At 64.2% G+C, this 20,097-nt stretch overlaps 1 protein-coding gene and 1 long non-coding RNA gene across 4 annotated transcripts in view; both read left to right on the top strand.

Annotated features, from left to right (window-relative positions):
- Col18a1 (collagen type XVIII alpha 1 chain) overlaps positions 1-20,097 on the top strand; it is an 89,138-nt gene that overhangs the window by 9,520 nt on the left and 59,521 nt on the right. The window lies entirely within an intron of this gene.
- LOC125351386 lies at positions 1,758-18,502 on the top strand. The gene is made up of 3 exons (XR_007210941.1): positions 1,758-1,770; positions 2,549-2,553; positions 18,375-18,502. It is a non-coding gene; the product is annotated as an uncharacterized LOC125351386 (long non-coding RNA).

The raw sequence follows: 20,097 nt of genomic DNA, 5'->3' as shown, positions 1-20,097 counted from the left end.
CCGGGCCGGATGCAGCCTCCCTCGGACCAGGGGCTTCGGCCCTCTCGGGGTCCCCGGCGCGCGGCCTTCCGGTAGATCGGATTTGACCTTTGACTTGCGGGCCACCCCCACCCCGACTCCTGTCCACCCAGCCCGACCGCTGTCCTCGCTCACGCCGGCCCCGGAGGGCAGGTCAGCGGCTGGCGTTCCTGCTGCCGGGCTGGGGTCTGTCTTCTCTCCTCCCGGGGGTTAAGTGGCAGTCCGGGGCCCCGTGGGGCTCCCTGCTTCCTCGAGGGTCACCGCCGCAGGCCTCCGCCCCGCCCCAGGCTCCCCAGGGCATCCGCTCCCCCGTGCCAACGCCAAGCTGCCGTCTGGAGACCCGGCAGCCCTGCCCAGTCCAACCACACGCCCGTGTCACACAGGTGTGTGGAGGCGGCCCGGCCACACTCACGGGTCCTGGTGTCCAGACCCAGCCCCTGCCGGGGGCTGCACCGGATGATCCCCAGCCCGAGGAGGCCGAGCCCCAGGCAGACGGCAGACGCCCTTCCAGTGCAGCTTCTGACGGTGCAGGACCCAATGGATTCCCTCACGTGGTGTGCTAGTGCGCAGTGGGGGGCTGGGCGTGAGCGGGGGCTGCGTGTGTGAGCAAGGCTGCCTGTGTGAGTGGAGGCGACACGCGTGCGTGCAGCGCACTGCGGCTGTCCGTGGCCCCTTGCACCCCCACCCGCTGAGCGGCCCCAGCCCCTGCCGCCCCTCCATGGGCCGCACTCCACAGCCCAGCCACACGGGCCACTGCCGGGTCTGCGGGGGCCGGGACGCCGACCGCTGGCAGAGCCAAGGGACAGAGATGTCACCCTCCGCGGGCAGTGCGGGCAGCGTCTGCACGGGCTTCAGCCTGGAGGGCACCTTGCTCAGGACCCTGGTGGCCGGGCCACAGAAGTGGGGTGTCCTGGTGCATCCTCTCCTTGACCCAGCTATCACTCAGGGCTGCTGTGGCCATGCGTGGTCAAGCGTGGCCCTGCGTGGCCCTGCGTGGCCCTGCGTGGCCCTGCGGTGCCGGGGCCCAGGGGCCAGTGCGTGGGGGCCGCTGAGCTCAGCGCCCAGGCGGCCGTGCTCTGTGCCTTGGGCTGAGGCCCCGGCCCTCTTGGCTTGTTCCGAGCCTGCCCCGTGTGGACTGAACATTATTTTCCTCCAGGCACTAGCGTTGCAGACTTGCTGGCACTTCCAGTACAGACCAGGACTGCGGGGGGGGGGGGGGGGGGGCGGGAGGCTGGGGGCGACCCGACCCTTCGTAGCACCATCGCGGGCATTGTCGGGAGCCTGGCGGCGTTGTGAAAGCTTCGTGGGTTTTTAACCATTTTTTTTTTTTTTAAAAACAGAATCCTGCTGTGTAGTTGAGTGGCCCAAGTAGATGGCTCTCCTGCCTCAGACTCCCGAGTGCTGGGATTGTAAGCGTGCACTACCAAGTCTGGCTTAGTGATTTCTTCTTCTTTTTTTAAATTATGCCAGTCCAGGGCTAGAGGCGTGGTCCGGTGGTACTACGGCAGTCTCTCCAGGGCAAGGCCCTGAGTTACCCAGCAGCATTGGGGGGAAGCCCCCACGTTGCTAGTGAAGAGTCACGTTTGCCTCCTCCCTCCCGTCCTGCCCTCCCGGAGCCTGCCGCGGGGGAGGGCTCTCGTGACTGCGACTTTTCGCTGGATGGACCAGGCTGGCCTCGAGCACGGAGCAGGCGTATCACCAGGCCTGGCCAGTCTCCAGTTTTCAAATCCGGGCTATTTAGTTGCACCCACGGTGGGGCCCCGGCGGCCCTGATCTGACTCGCGAAAGCTGCTTAGATTCTTTCATTATTGGCACAAAGAACTAAAAACAAAAATACAACCCCAGCCTTCCGAGACCATGGGACTGGACGTCGGCGGCCCTTCCCCCGCGGGCCTGGGCCTGGCGCTCACGTGCGCTCGGCACGGTGCTGGCCGTCCCTTCCCCCGCTCCGCGCGCCAGGCCCGGTGGCTCTCGTGTGCTGCGGGGCTTGGTGTGGGGGGCTGGTCCTTGAGCGCCCTGGGACCCGGGGTGGGCCTCGTGGCTCCCTCGGCCCTGTCCCCACGCCGGCGCGGAGCCCCTTGGGGCTCGTGTGCTTCTGGTGGCCCTGGTGGAGCAGCGCCATCCTGGGTTGACCCCCGGAGGCTCCCACCAGGCTGGCTCCGCGTGCGTAAGCCCCGGGGCGCCGTGCCAGGCCCGGCCGGCGGGCTGTGGCGTTGGCCTGGACGCCCAGTGGGCAGCACAGAGCTGGCGGACGTCTCCTGGGGTAAGTGGGGCACCGAGAGGCCCTCCCATTTTCCATCCCTAATTGGAGATGTGGCATGGCCGCGCTGAAAGCCCCTTTGTGTGCCCCCCCCCCCCACCCAGTGGCCGGGCTGGAGAACAAGGGGAAAGGTCAGGCCGTCTAGACTAATCCTGGATCGCGTTTCTTCTCTGCCCGTATCCTAGCAACAGGATCGCAGCAGGTGGGGACCCCCATTCCTCCTGCGCCTCAGAACTCCACGCGGCACAGAGCAGGGCACAGAGTGGGCAGGGAAGGTTGTGGAAGAGGCTGGCCACTGGGAGGCTGGAGTGCAGCACCCCCCGCCCCCCCGGGCTGCCACGGCTGCCCAGGCCCTTGGCACTGGGGTCAGGAGGAGGGGAGGGCCGGGTCATGAGCTCAGGAGCTATGGCGGGCCGCCAGGGCCACGTGTGGATTGTGCCAGCTCCCGCCAGGCCCCTTCACCGGCTGGGCCCGCCGACTCCTTCCTCGCAGGCAGGGCCGACCGCCCCTGCTTCCTGCCTGGGGCCTGCGGCTCCGAGTGTTTGGCCCCCTTGTGCAGGCTTTAATTTTGTCCCTGTCACCATCGGGTTAGAACTTGAATCCGGTGCCAGGCATCTGTGTTCCTCACAAAGGGAGAGGTTTGAGGCTGGGGGCTGGCTCTCACGAGGTCCGAGTGGCACTGACTGGACACGGAGCCGAGCCTGTGGACCCACGGGGGCTGGGCGGGGCCGCAATGGTGAGGACTCGCTGCCCGAGTGGACGGACCCAGTGCGTGTGAGAGCTGCCGGGGCGGCGGTAACGAGGAACCCCAGCCCACCGGGCTCGGCTCCTGTCACGCCTGTTCCACTCAGCAGCAGGGACGGGAACTGTCCTCCATGTCTTGTGCTTCTCACTCACGCCTGGGCCTTTCCTGCTTGTGCAACAAGTGTGGAAGAGGTGGCTCAGGTCAGGGTGACAGAGATGACAACCTCAGCCGGTGTGTGCTCCCCACTCGTGAGAGCACTCGGTGGGATCTTTGAACTACAAGCTTTTCCTTGGCATCCATGCTCATGTGCTGGGCTCTATGACACTTCCATGCTCACAGAGGGAGCTCTATCACACCTCCATGCTCATGGTGCTGGGCTCTATGATGACACTTCCATGCTCACAGAGGGAGCTCTATTACACCTCCATGCTCACGGTGCTGGGCTCTGTCACACCTCCATGCTCACAGTGCTGTGCTCTATCACACCTCCATGCTCACGGTGCTGGGCTCTATCACACCTCCATGCTCACGGTGCTGTGCTCTATCACACCTCCATGCTCACGGTGCTGTGCTCTATCACACCTCCATGCTCACGGTGCTGTGCTCTATCACACCTCCATGCTCACGGTGCTGGGCTCTATCACACCTCCATGCTCACGGTGCTGGGCTCTATCACACCTCCATGCTCACAGTGTTGTGCTCTATCACACTTCCATGCTCACAGTGCTGTGCTCTATCACACTTCCATGCTCACGGTGCTGGGCTCTGTCACACCTCCATGCTCACGGTGCTGGGCTCCATCACACCTCCATGCTCACGGTGCTGTGCTCTATCACACCTCCATGCTCACGGTGCTGGGCTCTGTCACACCTCCATGCTCACAGTGCTGGGCTCCATCACACCTCCATGCTCACGGTGCTGTGCTCTATCACACCTCCATGCTCACGGTGCTGGGCTCTATGATGACACTTCCATGCTCACAGAGGGAGCTCTATTACACCTCCATGCTCACGGTGCTGGGCTCTGTCACACCTCCATGCTCACAGAGGGAGCTCTATTACACCTCCATGCTCACAGTGCTGTGCTCTATCACACCTCCATGCTCACAGTGCTGTGCTCTATCACACCTCCATGCTCACGGTGCTGGGCTCTATCACACCTCCATGCTCACGGTGCTGGGCTCTATCACACCTCCATGCTCACGGTGCTGTGCTCTATCACACCTCCATGCTCACGGTGCTGGGCTCTATCACACCTCCATGCTCACGGTGCTGGGCTCTGTCACACCTCCATGCTCACAGTGCTGGGCTCTGTCACACCTCCATGCTCACGGTGCTGTGCTCTATCACACCTCCATGCTCACGGTGCTGGGCTCTATCACACCTCCATGCTCACAGTGTTGTGCTCTATCACACTTCCATGCTCACAGTGCTGTGCTCTATCACACCTCCATGCTCACGGTGTTGGGCTCTGTCACACCTCCATGCTCACGGTGCTGGGCTCTATCACACCTCCATGCTCACGGCGCTGTGCTCTATCACACTTCCATGCTCACAGTGCTGTGCTCTATCACACCTCCATGCTCACGGTGCTGGGCTCTGTCACACCTCCATGCTCACGGTGCTGGGCTCTGTCACACCTCCATGCTCACGGTGCTGTGCTCTGTCACACCTCCATGCTCACGGTGCTGTGCTCTATCACACTTCCATGCTCACGGTGTTGGGCTCTGTCACACCTCCATGCTCACGGTGTTGGGCTCTGTCACACCTCCATGCTCATGGTGCTGGGCTCTATCACACCTCCATGCTCACGGTGCTGGGCTCTATCACACCTCCATGTTCATGGTGCTGGGCTCTATCACACCTCCATGCTCACGGTGCTGTGCTCTATCACACTTCCATGCTCACAGTGTTGGGCTCTGTCACACCTCCATGCTCACAGTGTTGGGCTCTGTCACACCTCCATGCTCACGGTGCTGTGCTCTATCACACGTCCATGCTCACGGTGTTGGGCTCTGTCACACCTCCATGCTCACGGTGCTGGGCTCCGTCACACCTCCATGCTCACAGTGCTGTGCTCTATCTTCCACACATCCATGTGCACAGCAAGCACTCCGTCTACACTTCCGGTTCCATTGCCACCTTCTTTTTTTTTGCCAGTCCTGGGCCTTGGACTCAGGGCCTGAGCACTGTCCCTGGCTTCTTCCCGCTCAAGGCTAGCACTCTGCCGCTTGAGCCACAGCGCCGCTTCTGGCCGTTTTCTGTATATGTGGTGCTGGGGAATCGAACCTAGGGCCTCGTGTATCCGAGGCAGGCACTCTTGCCACTAGGCTATATCCCCAGCCCCCTTTTGCCACCTTCTTACTAGTTGGGAGGGGTCCTGTAAATTTTTTTTTCCTTGGCTGGCCTTAAGCCTTGATCTTCCTGTCTCAACCTCTCAATGATCTAAGATTATAGGTATGTGCCACTGTATTTGGTCTTTCTTTACCTTTTATGGAGACCCCCACTCTGTCACCTCCCAAGAATCCAGCAGCCAAATGGATGACTGACCCTGAGAATCTTTAGCAAACCTCTGGCACCCTGGTTCTTGTCGCTGCTGGCACAGGGCACGGCTGTCCTTTTGGGGCTGGCCGCACCTTTGGGACTGCTAAGCCCTGAAGCTTTGCCCTTGGCTGCCTGGGTGCACACATGCACACGCTCACTCTGAGGCTTACCGCAAGCAGACCTGGGCATCAGCCCCAGTTGGGGCACAGTCCCTGCTCTCCTGGGGGAGGGGCAGGGGTGTGGAGCCTGCCCAGATCGGGATTCAGTGGGCAGGTGCTCGGAACGCAGCGGCCCTGCCTCACTGGCGGTCAGCGAGGGCTCACTGCTCCCAGCTAGCTTTGAGGGAAGTACAGGTCACCGTCCAGAATAGGAGGCAGTGCCAGGAGCCAGCTGCCATGGTGAACACTGTCTTGGTGAATTGAGAGCGGAGCACAGGGAGTGTGTTGCAGGAGCAGGTGTCCAGGAGGGGCCGGGAGACCCTCTAGTTGTTCTACACCTGCCATGACAGGAGGCTGTTCACGGGATCCCTGCCGTCAACCACGAAGGATGAGATGTGACTGGAGGAGGCAGCAAGAGGGCAGACGTGGGCTTTCTATGACCCTGCCATGGTCGTGGCTGTTCTGCAGAGCCCCACAAGCCTGGAGGGTGTTTCTGGAAGGCTGAGGTGTATTTCAGTGCTGTAACTCTTAACCAGATACTGTCCCCCCATCTCAGATTGAGTTGGGAGTGACATCCTTGAGCTTAGGGGGACTCTGAAGGGCCCTGCGTGTCTGCCCGGCACCCATCGGCGTCTCCCTCTGCACTGGCACTCTTAGCTGACAGGCGGGGAGGGGGGCGGTGTATGAGCCTCCAGGGGTGCTGTTCTCTCTACTTGACTTGTCTCGGCTATTTGGCCTGGCTCTTGGGTCTTTGCAGGCCCAGGTCTCCGCTCCTGGCCTGCTTGAGTCACCGCCCACCCATGGGGCTCCCAGCACTGGGGTGATCTGTTGGTGCCGAATTCCTAACTTGACCCCAGTCAGCTATTAACAGGTGAGGCTGGCCGGAATCCTGCTGCCCTTCGCAGGGAAACTTGTTCATCCTGGACGTCGTTGGCCACAGAGTGCCGGAGGCCGGGTCAGTGCAGGCGCCCCACGGTGCCACGGAGGAGCCGTTGCTGTAGTCTGGGACCAACCTGGACAGGGCTCTGCTTTGTTTTCCCTATGGGCAGTGGCTGGACGCTCGGCCCCCTGGCCCAGGACGCTTCTGTGCGGGCTCTGGCATGGGCCGCGGGAGCAGCTGTGCCCCGCCGGTGCCCGTGTGCAGAGCCGGGCCCCAGAGGGTCTCCGGCCCTTGTGCAGCAGATGGGGTCAGGCCTGGGGAGTCCTCAGGAGGCTCCTGGTGCGGGCACAGGGGGCGCGAGAGCGGCGCTAGCTCGACGTAGGTTGCTAGCCCCAGGGCGAGGGCCGGGCTGGCGGCAGCCAGGCTGGTGCAGGGCGGCCCTCGCCCCCTGGCACTGCTGCCTCGCTGAGCAGGGCCTTCGGGGGATGCCAGGGCTCCTGGACGAGGGCCCAGCGTAGGTTTGTCCCATCACCTGGGGCCCTGGGGCCCTCTGCCCTCAGCCCTGCCCATACACTCACCCTGCTTCCCTTGACCTTCCTCTCAGCCGTCTGTGGTCCCTTTGGGGGCTGGAGCCCCTTGGGGGGTTGCCCGTGGCCCCCGTGGACAGGGCTGAGCGGGGGAGGGGTGCTCTGGCAGCCTGGACCCCTGATACATGTAGCCTCTGAAATCTTCATTATTATTATTATTGTTGTAAAGGTGATGCACGAGGGTAACGTAAGTCAGGTAAAGAGTACATTTTACGTTAATTACTTTATTTATTTTTGTCGTTTGTGGGACTTGAACTCCGGACCTGGGCACTGTCCCCGAGCCTCTTTGTGCTCAAGGCTGGCGCTCTACCCCTTGAGCCACAGCGCCCCTTCCCCATTCACTGTTTAAAGGGCACATTTCTTTGTGGGCAGTGTTACCCCCTCCCTCTCTCCCTCCCGGTTTTTCCCTCCCCTCCTACCCATAAGTTGTGTAGTTCACACTGAGCGCCATGGCCAGGGAGTAGCATGGCTGCCTTTGTTCGCCGTGACATGTCTTTTTTGCACACCCATGCGTGTGTGTTTTCTTTTCATTGCTGTTTTTCAAAGCAGGCGCTCTCCGGAGCATTTATGAGGTGCCTGGTCAAGTGAAATATTTGGATGGATGGTGATTAATGAGCAATCCAAGCTGGTGAGCGGATGGGCTTCCTGTTTGCGGTTGGTGAAGTTCCTTCCTTATCTCATCCGGCTCGCTTTGGAGGTTGCTGAGGACCTGGGAGGTGGGGTGCAGGACCCCCCCCCCCCCGCCCCACCGCTCACTCCAGCCGGGGCTGGTGCCAGCCAGACCTGCCCGCACGCTGGTGCCTGCCTGAGCCTGGGTGCCGCGGCAGCCATGCCTCCTTGGCCCACCCCGGCAGGTCCTCCTGCAGCCCCTTCTCCCCCCCACCCCCGGCAGGTCCTCCTGCAGCCCCTTCTCCCCCCCACCCCGGCAGGTCCTCCTGCAGCCCCTTCTCCCCCCCACCCCGGCAGGTCCTCCCTGCAGCCCCTTCTCCCCCCACCCCGGCAGGTCCTCCTGCAGCCCCTTCTCCCCCCTGCCCGCCCCCCGGCAGGTCCTCCTGCAGCCCCTCCCCCCTGCCCGCCCCCGGCAGGTCCTCCTGCAGCCCCTCCCCCTGCCCGCCCCCGGCAGGTTCCTCCTGCAGCCCCTCCCCCCTGCCCGCCCCCGGCAGGTCCTCCTGCAGCCCCTTCTCCCCCCCCCACCCCGGCAGGTCCTCCTGCAGCCCCTTCTCCCCCCCCACCCCCGGCAGGTCCTCCTGCAGCCCCTTCTCCCCCCCACCCCCGGCAGGTCCTCCTGCAGCCCCTTCTCCCCCCCACCCCGGCAGGTCCTCCTGCAGCCCCTTCTCCGCCCCACCCCGGCAGGTCCTCCTGCAGCCCCTTCTCCCCCCACCCCCGGCAGGTCCTCCCTGCAGCCCCTTCTCCCCCCCTGCCGCCCCCGGCAGGTCCTCCTGCAGCCCCTCCCCCCTGCCCGCCCCCGGCAGGTCCTCCTGCAGCCCCTCCCCCCTGCCCCGCCCCCGGCAGGTCCTCCTGCAGCCCTCCCCCCTGCCCGCCCCCGGCAGGTCCTCCTGCAGCCCCCTTCTCCCCCCCACCCCGGCAGGTCCTCCTGCAGCCCCTTCCCCCCCCCACCCCGGCAGGTCCTCCTGCAGCCCCTTCTTCCCCCCCACCCCCGGCAGGTCCTCCTGCAGCCCCTTCTCCCCCCCACCCCGGCAGGTCCTCCTAGCAGCCCCTTCTCCCCCCCCACCCCGGCAGGTCCTCCTGCAGCCCCTTCTCCCCCCCACCCCCGGCAGGTCCTCCTGCAGCCCCCTTCTCCCCCCCACCCCCGGCAGGTCCTCCTGCAGCCCCTTCTCCCCCCCCACCCCGGCAGGTCCTCCTGCAGCCCCCTTCTCCCCCCACCCCGGCAGGTCCTCCTGCAGCCCCTTCTCCCCCCTGCCCGCCCCCGGCAGGTCCTCCTGCAGCCCCTCCCCCCTGCCCGCCCCCGGCAGGTCCTCCTGCAGCCCCCTTCTCCCCCCACCCCGGCAGGTCCTCCTGCAGCCCCTTCTCCCCCCCCCCCCCGGCAGGTCCTCCTGCAGCCCCTTCTTCCCCCCACCCCCGGCAGGTCCTCCTGCAGCCCCTTCTCCCCCCCACCCCGGCAGGTCCTCCTGCAGCCCCTTCTCCCCCCCACCCCGGCAGGTCCTCCTGCAGCCCCTTCTCCCCCCACCCCGGCAGGTCCTCCTGCAGCCCCTTCTCCCCCCCCACCCCGGCAGGTCCTCCTGCAGCCCCTTCTCCCCCACCCCGGCAGGTCCTCCTGCAGCCCCTTCTCCCCCCACCTCCGGCAGGTCCTCCTGCAGCCCCTTCTCCCCCCCACCCCGGCAGGTCCTCCTGCAGCCCCTTCTTCCCCCCACCCCCGGCAGGTCCTCCTGCAGCCCCCTTCTCCCCCCCACCCCGGCAGGTCCTCCTGCAGCCCCTTCTCCCCCCCCCACCCCGGCAGGTCCTCCTGCAGCCCCTTCTCCCCCCCCACCCCCGGCAGGTCCTCCTGCAGCCCCTCCCCCCCTCCACCCCGGCAGGTCCTCCTGCAGCCCCTCCCCCCTCCACCCCGGAAGATCCTCCTGCACCCCCCCCCACTCCCCCGCAGGTCCTCCTGCACCCCCCGCCCCACTCCCCGCAGGTCCTCTCTTGCTCTCAGCTGTTCTGGCCCCTGACCTCAGCCTCAGCCAGCGTGTTGGGACAGCGCGGGGCTGACTGGGATCCGGGACGCTCTGGGGAGGCTCCTTCCAAGCTCCCGACTGGCCTGTGGAGTCCACTGCGATGGCTGTCAGTCATCCTGCTGGCCACGCCCGCCTTTGCCATGTGGGTCTGTGGTCTGTGGGCTGCGAGCATCCAGCCCTGCAGCCGCCACCTGGCCGAGCTCCCCAGTCCCTGACGCCTTCCCTCGCTCCTTCCCAGTCAGCGGGGGCCGAGCCCGCGCGTGGAAAGCAGTGCGCCGAGCCCGCGTGTGGAAAGCAGTGCGCCGAGCCCGCGCGTGGAAAGCAGTGTGCTGAGCCCGCGTGTGGAAATGTGTGGAAAGCAGTGCGCCGAGCCCGCGCGTGGAAAGCAGTGTGCTGAGCCCGCGTGTGGAAATGTGTGGAAAGCAGTGCGCCGAGCCCCGCGTGTGGAAAGCAGTGTGCTGAGCCCGCGTGTGGAAAGCAGTGTGCTGAGCCCGCGTGTGGAAATGTGTGGAAAGCAGTGCGCCGAGCCCGCGTGTGGAAAGCAGTGCGCTGAGCCCGCGTGTGGAAATGTGTGGAAAGCAGTGCGCCGAGCCCCACGCGTGGAAAGCATGGGAAGGAAGGAGTGCCTGGGAAGGTGCTGGCGCCCAGCCCCCCCCCCCCCCCCGGGCACTGAGCTGGGTCTGACTAATGGGGTGAGTCACCTCAGCCGTCTGCGGGGTGGAGGTGGGCTCCTTGCTCATTCCAGCCGGAGGAGAACGGGGAGAAGAAGGCAGAGAAGAAGAAGGCAGAAGAAGGCAGGGGTGACCACCGTGCAGGGTGTCCTGGGTGGGGTCTGCAGGGTCCTGGGCAGGGTCTGGGGGTCAGCTAGCATCTCTCCTGGAAGGGATCGATTCAGAGTTGTCCCGGTGTCATGGCTGTGTTCTCTGGTCCATCCGCACGCCTGGGGGCACGGCTGTGTTCTCCGGTCCATCCGCACGCCCGGGGGCACGGCTGTGTTCTCCGGTCCATTCTGGCTGTGTTACGCAGGCTCAGTCTGTGTGGCGCCTGACTGGGGGTTTCCTGGAGAGCTCCCTGAGAAGCTTTCCTGTCCCTGAAATGCCCTCCTACTGGACGGGCGCTTCCTGCACACCCCTCGGGGTAGGCCTGGCGCACACCTGCTTCCTTACCCCGCTGTTCTTCTCAGCGGCCCCAGAGCGGCAGCCCCTGAGAGCAGTGTGGGGTCTGGGGCCCTGGGCTGCCTGGGCTGCGGGTGGATGGGGGCTCCGGAGTGGCTCTGTCACCCAGGTTGGAGCTTGGCAGGACTGTGGGAGCCGTCGGTGATGTCGTAATAGACGCCTCATGCTGGGTCCCCCGGAGGTGGGGACAGTGCTCAGAAAAGGAGAGCTGAGTCAACGAAGATCGTGCAGCACCGAGGCCTGCTCCTTCGTCGGTGTGTTCCTTAGTGCACTGGCTCGGTCGCCATTGTACACCCACCGTGCTGGTGGAGCTGTGTCCTAGGAAGTTCCGCTTCCTGTCTGCGCTGTCCATGGCCACTTGCCCCGTCCACAGGCCCACGGGGCGGGCAGGGGGAGGCAGCCCTCTCTGGGTCCAAGCCCACCCCCCCCCCACAGCGGACAGGGCTCAGGCCGCTGACCGCAGTGGTCTCGTCTTTGTGGATCGGTAGAGTTTTCTTTTCTTTTTCATGTCCTTATGCCCATGGCCTGTGTCCATCAGAGCCACAGCTCCAGCTCCTCAGCAAGGCGTGCGACAATGCCCTGGCCACGCGGGCCGGTGGCCCCTCCGTCTCCCGGGACGCCATGCCAGCGTCTAGGCCCCACCTCGCCACCGGGACACCTGCCCTCCTAGTTCCGGCAGGAGAGCGCCGGCCACCTGGCTGGGTGGCTACGGGGCCTCGGCGTGTGTCCGTGGCTCAGGAGCGTGAACGGGAGGGGCCGGGGGTCAGCGTGGAGGAGTCCTGCTTCCCTAGTGCCCGCTCACGTGCTCCGTGTGCCGGACTGTCCACGCAGGTGGGGGGCCCGGCGGCACGGGACGCGTCTGCGGTCTCACGCAGGGAGAGGGGCCCCTCCTGCCCCAGAGGCCGGAGCCAGCCGCTTGTTTGCGGAGGGGGTGGGAGTTTGGGGCTTTTGTCCTGGGCTTCGTTCCCTCCTGGGCCTGGACAAGCTGCCGAGGCGGGGGCTGGGCCCAGGCCCACCCAGGACAGGCTTGGGGTCGCTCCTGCTGACCCTGGGTCTGGTTACAAAGGCAGATGGAGAACATGGGTGGCTGTTTTAAGACTCTGGAAGCCCAGGAATGTGGAGAGGGCTCATCTTGGCCTGGTCCCTGGGCGGTCTGGCTGTGCTCGCTTTTATTTCTAGGCAAAGACCACACGGAGAGAGCTTTAGAGCCCCGCTGACGCCGGGCAGAGCCTGCCCAGCCCCCCGCCTTTGCGTTGAGCAGCTCAGTCCCAGGGGAGCAGACCCTGTCCCGGGCTGTCAGCGGGAGTCAGGCCTGTCCACAGACGGGCCCCTGGGCAGCATGGCGGAGCCCAACGGCCCGGAGACACAGCCCCGCGTAGTGAAGGGCCAGGCCGCCTTCCCCACCGGGGCGGCGAGCGGCCTCTGCCAGTGGAGGGCTAAGGAAAGCGAAGCCTAGGGCTTCCCCCCCGGCGGCGGCGGGCAATGCCAGGCGTGCCCGTCGCAGGCCTGGGCCATCCGTCTTCCAGGTGAGTCTTGGCCGCTCTCTGGCCAGTGGAGGCCTGTCCGTCACATCCGCTCATAGCAGGCCAACAGGCGGGCCCAGGCGGGGTCCCGCACAGCCCAGCTCCGGCTCCCCGGGCTCAGCGCCCTGCGCGGGGCGGCCCGTGAGCGGCTCCATGGGGTCCCACAGGGGGGACCCCGGGACTGCGAGGAGGCTCTTGCAGAGAGCTGGGGAGGCCCAGGGACCCCCCGGGCACACACAGTCACCACTCCTGGGTACGTAGGACATGGAGGGACAGGGGCCGGGACACAGACTCCAGCCAGAGGGAAGTGAGAAGCTGGCACTCGCCCTGCTCGGTGGCCCTCGGGGCCAGGTGGAGGCCGGGCCCGGACGGTCCAGGGAGGCCTCATGCTAGCGGGATTTCTGAAAGCCCCAGAAGATGAGGCCTTACCCGAGGCTGTCTGGACATTCCCCAGTTGTCCCCGAGGCCCTGGACAATCCCGGACTCCCCGTGGCTTGCTCCTGGGCCCGCCGTTGGGTCGGGCTACGCCTGTGTGCCGCGGGGGGCACCCGGTGCCGCGGCACAGAGAGGGGCCGCCGGCCACGCTTGCCCGCGGGCAGCCCCAGGGGTCATGGGAGGCTCGCGAGGGCAGCGTGTCCTGCGTGTGGCTGTCCAGGTGGGGGGCAGGGCCCGCTCACTGGCCCAGGATGACGGCCGTGCCTACCGTCCCCCAGTTCTTGGTGCCGTGGCTGGCGCAGTGCTGAGGTTTGCAGTCAGAGCTCACACGCCAGGCAGATGCCCCCCACCGCTGACCTGCGCCGGACCCCCTCCCGCGTCCGTCCGTCCGTTTCAGAGAGGGTCTCCAGCTTCTGCACTCGCTGGCCAGGGCCTCCGTCCTCTTGCTCTTGTGGAGGGGATGACCAGCCGCTCCGGCCCAGCCCACCCAGCTTCTTGTTGAGATGAGGCCCTCAGCCCACACGTCAACCACAGTCCTCGCTGTCTGTGCCTCCTGAGTAGCCGGGCTGGCAGGTGGGAGCCTCCAGACCCAGCTTCTCTCCAAGGTTTAACAAGGACGTGCGGTCCTTCCCATCGTGGCTGCTCCAGCTGCATTCTGGGGGACCCCCAATGTGGCCAACACCCGATCCCCCCAGTGTCTGCCCACCTTCTCTCCCAACATGCCAGACCGACATGCATCCTGCTTCACGCATCACCTGCTCCTGCTCAAGGAAGCCTTGCTCTCGCCGCCTCGCGGGGTGCGTGGCCCCGTGGGAGGCAGACCGAGGGACTGCAGCCCAGGACATGTCGAGAAATAAATGACAAGCAAAGGAGCTGGGAGCGTGGCTTAGCTGGGCCTGCGTTTGATCCCAGAGAGAAGGGGAAGTCACCTCGTTGGCAGCCTGTGGGGAGGGGTCAGGGACCCAGCAGGAGCGTGGCTGGATTCCTTTTGTTCATGGGTGGGAACCACTTTCCATTCTGCCCGCTGGGGGTCTAGAAGCTTCCTGGAGACGTGGCATTGCAGTGCGTGCTCTTGCGGGGTGCTGCTCCTTGCAGGCTAGGGAGTCGGGGTCCCCCCGTCCTGTCCTGTGTCTCCCGGGCTGGGGCTGAGGGCCACGAGGGGGGAGGGGGTGGGAGGGAGGCCTCCGGGGAGCCCTCTGCCGCGCTGGCCGTCAGGACCGCCGTGGAGGCCCCGAGAACAGTGCTCCCACAGATGCTCGTGCTCTCGGAAGCTTCACTTAGGTGGCTTGGCCAAAGAAAACAGCAGCCAGCTTTCGATTTGAAAGGCATCCCCTTCGTGTTGGATTTCATTTGACCTCGCGCGTGCTGGGGTGAGGCACCGCGGTCTGTGCCGACGAGCTGGGAAGTATGGGAGGAGAGGCGACGCTGGCTTTCAAGGGAGGACATTATAAAACTGTTTTCCTAGGTCACATTCCTAGAAGACCCTCAAATACCAGGTCAGCAGATCTTACCCCAGGGCCTCTGAGAGTCCCGGCTGGGCACTGTCCTGGGCAGGGAGTGTGGCCCTGAGTACAGGACCTGGTGTGTCCTCAGGGGCGTGGCCCTGGGCTCCTGCTCTGTCCTCAGGGGCGTGGCCCTGGGCTCCTGCTCTGTCCTCAGGGGCGTGGCCCTGGGATCCTGGTGTGTCCTCAGGGGGTGTGTCCTCAGGGGGTGTGGCCCCTGGGCTCCTGGTCTGTCCTCAGGGGGTGTGTCCCTCAGGGGGCGTGGCCCTGGGCTCCTGCTGTGTCCTCAGGGGCGTGGCCCTGGGCTCCTGCTGTGTCCTCAGGGGGTGCACCTCTGCCTTCCTGCAGTGGTGAGGGGTACACTGACCCTCTAGCTCTTCTTGCCGGGGTCCTCCAGTGAAGCCAGTGTGGTCCCGGCCCCCGGAGGTGATGATGTCCGTGCTGAGGACCAGTGTCACCACCACCCGCCCGGCCCCCTTGGAGGGCAGAGCTGAGGCGATGGTGACCTTAGGGCTCGACTCCCTCAAGCTGTGCGGGAGACGGGTTGAGAAGAGGGGGTCAGGAAGGCCCGGGCAGGAGGACGGAGAGCCACAGTCTCGCCTCTAACCTGCCCGTGGCTCGTGCCGTGGAGGCGGGCCACCCCTGCCTGGGCCCCCAGCTGGCTGTGCCGAGCCGAGCGCAGTGCACGTCCCGACGGGGCTGGGCGCGGTGAGGGTCCCATCTCCACCCGAGTCCTGACTCTGTGCACCCGCTCCAGGCCGTGCACGTCCCGGCGGGCTGGGCGCGGTGAGGGTCCCATCTCCACCCGAGTCCTGACTCTGTGCACCGCTCGAGGCCGCGTTTGCCGTTTCCATCTCTAAACGGGGCAAGGGCGCTTTCAGTGCGGCAGGAAGGGCACCTTTGTTGGGGCTGGGCGGCCAGGCCGAGAGAGGCCAGGCCAGCTCGGAGGGGGGCGGCAGACAGGAAGCGCTGTGGAGCCGGGTGCGAGGGGGAGGCCATCTGCCCGGGGCTCGTCTCCGGGTTCCATCATCTGCACACTGCACGGAGCAGCCTCGGGGCCAGGGCTGTGGGGAAGGATGTGTCCTTCGTGTGCACGCGCGTTACACTCGCCTGTGCACACCCGCAATGTCTGTGGGCTGTGTGTCGCAGCCTCTCCCGGGAGCGGTGGGCGCTCCTGGGCGGGAGCCCTGGCGGGGGCCGTGCTGGGATTCGCCCCCCGTGCTGGCGCTGGGCGCTGGCCGCCTCTGAGCAGGGCCGCGCCAGGCTCCCGCACGGTGTGTGGGAGGAAGCGGCCTTTGATTCCTGCAGAGCAAGCAGCTTGTTTATTAAATGGCATTAGCAGGTTTGTCGGTGAAGCTGGAAGAAAGTCGGACGGCCCGCACGGGACACAACCAGCAAAGATGACTTCCAGATGCGGGGGCCCGGCACTCCTGCGGCGAGGTTGGGGGCCCGGGGTGGGGGCCGTGTCTGCTCAGTGCTGAGGACAGAAAGTGACGTGCCCAGGCGCTGGATGGCCGTGTGCTGTGGTCAGGACATTTTTATTGTATTTTATGAGTATTTGTCCACAGCAGATCAGGGAGAGGACGGGTCCTTCCCACACCTGGAGCAGCTGCCGCCGGGGTCCAGATAGGACCTGGAAGCCCTGCTCAGGAGGACGCGCGAGGGGCTGGTGTGTGGGTGGGGAGAGCCTAACAGACAGCAGGGCCCAACGGAGGGGCCATGGCGTGTGTGTGTGTCCCTGTGTGTCTGTGTGTCTGTGTGTATGTATTGTATCTATGTATTGGCAGGTGTGTGTGCAGTGTGCGTGTTGTATGTTATGACTGTGTTGGCAGGCGTATGTCCCTGCAGTGGGGTGTGTGTGTGTGTGTGTGTGTGTGTCCGCGCGCGTGCATGCGCGCTCTGTATTGTCTATGTGCATCCCACAATGAGAGCCGTGAAACAAGCTTCCTAGTTGCCCTTGTCTGGGGACTTGGCGTCTGGCGGAGGACGTGAGGTCTGGGCTCCCCCTGGTGGCCAGGGCCGGGCCTGGGCGTGGTGGTCAGAGCTCCATCGCCCAGGCCGCAGGACACCTGCGTCTTTCTCCATGTGCACCACAGGCTGAGCTCAGGATGGGAAGGGCGTTTCGTCCTTGCTCAGGTTATGATCACAGTTGCGCTTCAGCAAGACGTAGAAATCAGGAGCCGAGCGGCTCCAAGGGCCGGGAAAGAGGCCTTCCCGGAAGTTGGCATGACAGTGGCAGAGTGACAGTGGGCAGAGGCAGGAGGATCGCGCGTTTGAGGCCAGCCTGGGCGACTTAGCGACTCCCTATGTCAAAACAAATGTGACTCGCCTAGTAAGAGCGCTTTGCCTAGTGTCGGAGGCCCTGCCTACAATCCCTCGTACGGGCTGGGGGCACTGAGTTCCCATAGAGAAGCCGGGTGGGAAGCGTGGCCCTGAGAGCAGTGCCAGCCGGCCCTGTGCTTCTCCCTCCCTGTGGCCAGCGGCTGAGGGAGACAGAGCCACTGAAGATGGAGAGAGGAGATGGGGGTGGAGGTGGAGGTGGAGAGATGGAGAGGGGAGATGGAGATGGCGAGGGGAGATGGAGATGGAGAGGGGAGATGGAGGGATGGAGATGGAGATGGAACTGGAGAAGGGAGAGAGAGAGGGGGGCGGGGCGAGGGAGATTAAGAGGGAGAGGGAGGTGGAGAGAGGGGAGGGGGAGAAGGGGAAAGGGGAGGAGAGGGAACCGGGAAGGGGAGACAGAGACGCATGCCCGAGCCGCCGTGGCGTGTACGACGTGTCCTGTGCGTGCAGTGGCATGATGTCAGCACGTGGCCACGAGCCCGGAGCTACATCCTCACACAGATGGGCTTCCAGCCCACAACTCCGAGCCCCACACAGACGGGTTCCGTCCAGCTGCCCACCCCAGCCACTGTGGGCTGGAGTCCGGGACTGAATTCCCTGCCCACCTGTGAGAACATAGGATTGCCTAGCCAGCCCTCCAGCCCTCCCTGAAGAGACCTGGTTAATGAACAGCCATAGGCTGTTAAAGACGAACCGGCCTCTACCCGCTGAAAAGGCCACCAGCGTAGCCACATGGTGTGGTGGCTGAAGTGCTAACCAACCCCCAGGACCCGCCACCAGCACGGCCCTTCACACCAGGGAGGGAGCTCCCGGCCCAGCCTTCCCTCCACACAGTGTGTTTCTCCCAGGAACACCCAGCAGACACAGGCAGGTGCATGGATTGTGCCCAAGACGTGGACAGGTGTGCAATTGTGTCTGGCGGACACGGGCTGGTGTGTGGACTGTGTCCAGGATGTGGGCAGGTGTGCGGATTGTGCCCCAGAAGAGCATGCTTCCTCCCCTGGGGTGGAAGGACGAGGTGTCAGGATGACCCTACACCCCACCAGGCACACCCCCAACATCCTACTGGCCCCTGTGAAAATGCTAGTCAAATATTAATCTCGTAGGTCAAGAGTCTTTACTGAAGAAACACCCCTGGCCAGGTCCCGTGAGGGGGATGGCAACCACAGGCGTGGAGACAACACCCTGAGTAAGAGCTGTCAAGCCCAGCCCCAGCGGCACCAGGACCGGCTCTGTTCCAGGACTCTCAGAGTAGGCGTGTGCCGTCCTAGCTGAGGCCTCCAGTGGCTCTTCCCCCAAGGCCGGATGCTGCTGCCAGGTCCTGGCCTGTCCATGAGGAGCTGATGTCACTGTGTGTGTGTGGGGGGGGGGGGGCGTTGCTCTCCCTCTGCTGAGGGACATGCTTCCCAGGCTGCCGGTGGATGGTGCCTTCCCGGTCACCCCGGGTCTTCATGCTCCCCACCATCCTCAGCACCCCGTGGCACCTCCCACTCCCACCCTCTCAGGGAAATCTCGGGTGTTTTTTTTCAGTGGGACTGATGACCCTCCCCCCTGGACTTAGGACCTAGGCTGGGCTGGGCATGTCCTTGTTGCTCAGTACATGTTTGCTGAATGGTGAAGGAAAACATGTGTGGGATGAAGAACTAACATTGCACAGGGCCTGGCTCGTCCCTCCCTGCTGTTGTCTGTCTGGGTGTGGGAGTCACCTGGTCCCCTCTTGGTGTTGTCTATGTAGGTGTAGGAGTCACTTGGTCCCCTCTTGGTGTTGTCAGTCTGGGTGTGGGAGTCACCTGGTCCCCTCCTGCTGTTGTCTGTGTGGGTGTGGGAGTCACCTGGTCCCCTCCTGGTGTTGTCTGTGTGGGTGTGGAGTCACCTGGTCCCCTCCTGCTGTTGTCTGTCTGGGTGTGGGAGTCACCTGGTCCCCTCCTGGTGTTGTCTGTGTGGGTGTGGGAGTCACCTGGTCCCCTCCTGCTGTTGTCAGTCTGGGTGTGGGAGTCACCTGGTCCCCTCCTGCTGTTGTCTGTGTGGGTGTGGGAGTCACCTGTGTCCCCTCCTGGTGTTGTCTGTGTGGGTGTGGGAGTCACCTGGTCCCCTCCTGGTGTTGTCTGTGTGGGTATGGGAGTCACCTGGTCCCCTCCTACTGTTGTCTGTCTGGGTGTGGGAGTCACCTGGTCCCCTCCTGCTGTTGTCTGTGTGGGTGTGGGAGTCAGCTGGTCCCGCCTGCTGTTGTCTGTCTGGGTGTGGAAGTCACCTTCTGGTGTGGGCTGGCTGGCAGTCTGTTCTCCAGGGGGGCCATGAGCCCCACGTTCTCCCAAGCAGGCACAGGGAGCAGGGTGGGGGCTGCAGAGTCCTTCGATAGAGTGTTGAAACATGAACACCACTGACTACAGAGATGAGTGTCATTACCCTGTGTTTTTTAAGAAAATGGTAAACACCTCCTTAGAAAATAGGTGTGAAAAGCACACAGGAATTTATAGAAGTATTTTCATCAAAATACATGAAAAAAATCAGTCCAAAGGTCAATTAAGTGTAAAATTAAGCAGTATTAAGAATTTATGTGGCTTAGAAAATGTGATCTGGGTCTCTTTTCTTAATTCAGCGTTATTGAGATATAATTTACATACCATGCAATTCATTCCAAGTTTAAAATTCAGTGGTGTGTGTGTGTGTGTGTGTGTGTGTGTGCAAGGATCACTTCAGTCCGCGTTAGAACAGTTCCTCACTTCAAAACGAAGCTCTCCGCCTCTTACCCCCGCCGTCTCCCTCGCCCAGCTCCGCCTGCCGCGAAGGTCCCGGTTCCGGGCAGTTGGTGAGGGTGAAGCCCTCGGTGTGGTCCGCGTGTGTCCCCTCCGCGTGGCGTGTGCGAGCAGACTCCATCCCCTCCTTGTGCGGATGGCCCGCGTTTTGTCAGTTCCTTCGTTTACGGCGGGTCGGTGAGCACTGGCGTCCCTGCCACCCTTCGCCTGGGTGCCCGGTGCTCTGTAGCATTCGTGTCGAAGCGTGGGCGCGTGGCCACCCACGCTGCCGTGCCCGCTGCCGCACTCTCCTCCGGCGTGGCTGCCTTCCGTGAGTGGTGCCGTCGCGTTCCTGTGCTTCAGAGCACCCCGGCTTCTGCCTGGTACTGTGGCTTGTCTTCTAGCCTCTTCGTGCATTCGGCTGGGTCGTGACAGCCAAAGGCACCGAGCGCCTTCTCCTTGCTGCTCGGGAGACGATGTGTTCCTTGGAGAAATGTCCGTTAACCACTCTTCGCTCG

This window comes from Perognathus longimembris, chromosome 5 (genome assembly GCF_023159225.1).
Source record: "Perognathus longimembris pacificus isolate PPM17 chromosome 5, ASM2315922v1, whole genome shotgun sequence".
Classification (NCBI taxonomy): domain Eukaryota; kingdom Metazoa; phylum Chordata; class Mammalia; order Rodentia; family Heteromyidae; genus Perognathus; species Perognathus longimembris.
This window is presented reverse-complemented; position numbering and strand designations above follow the sequence as displayed.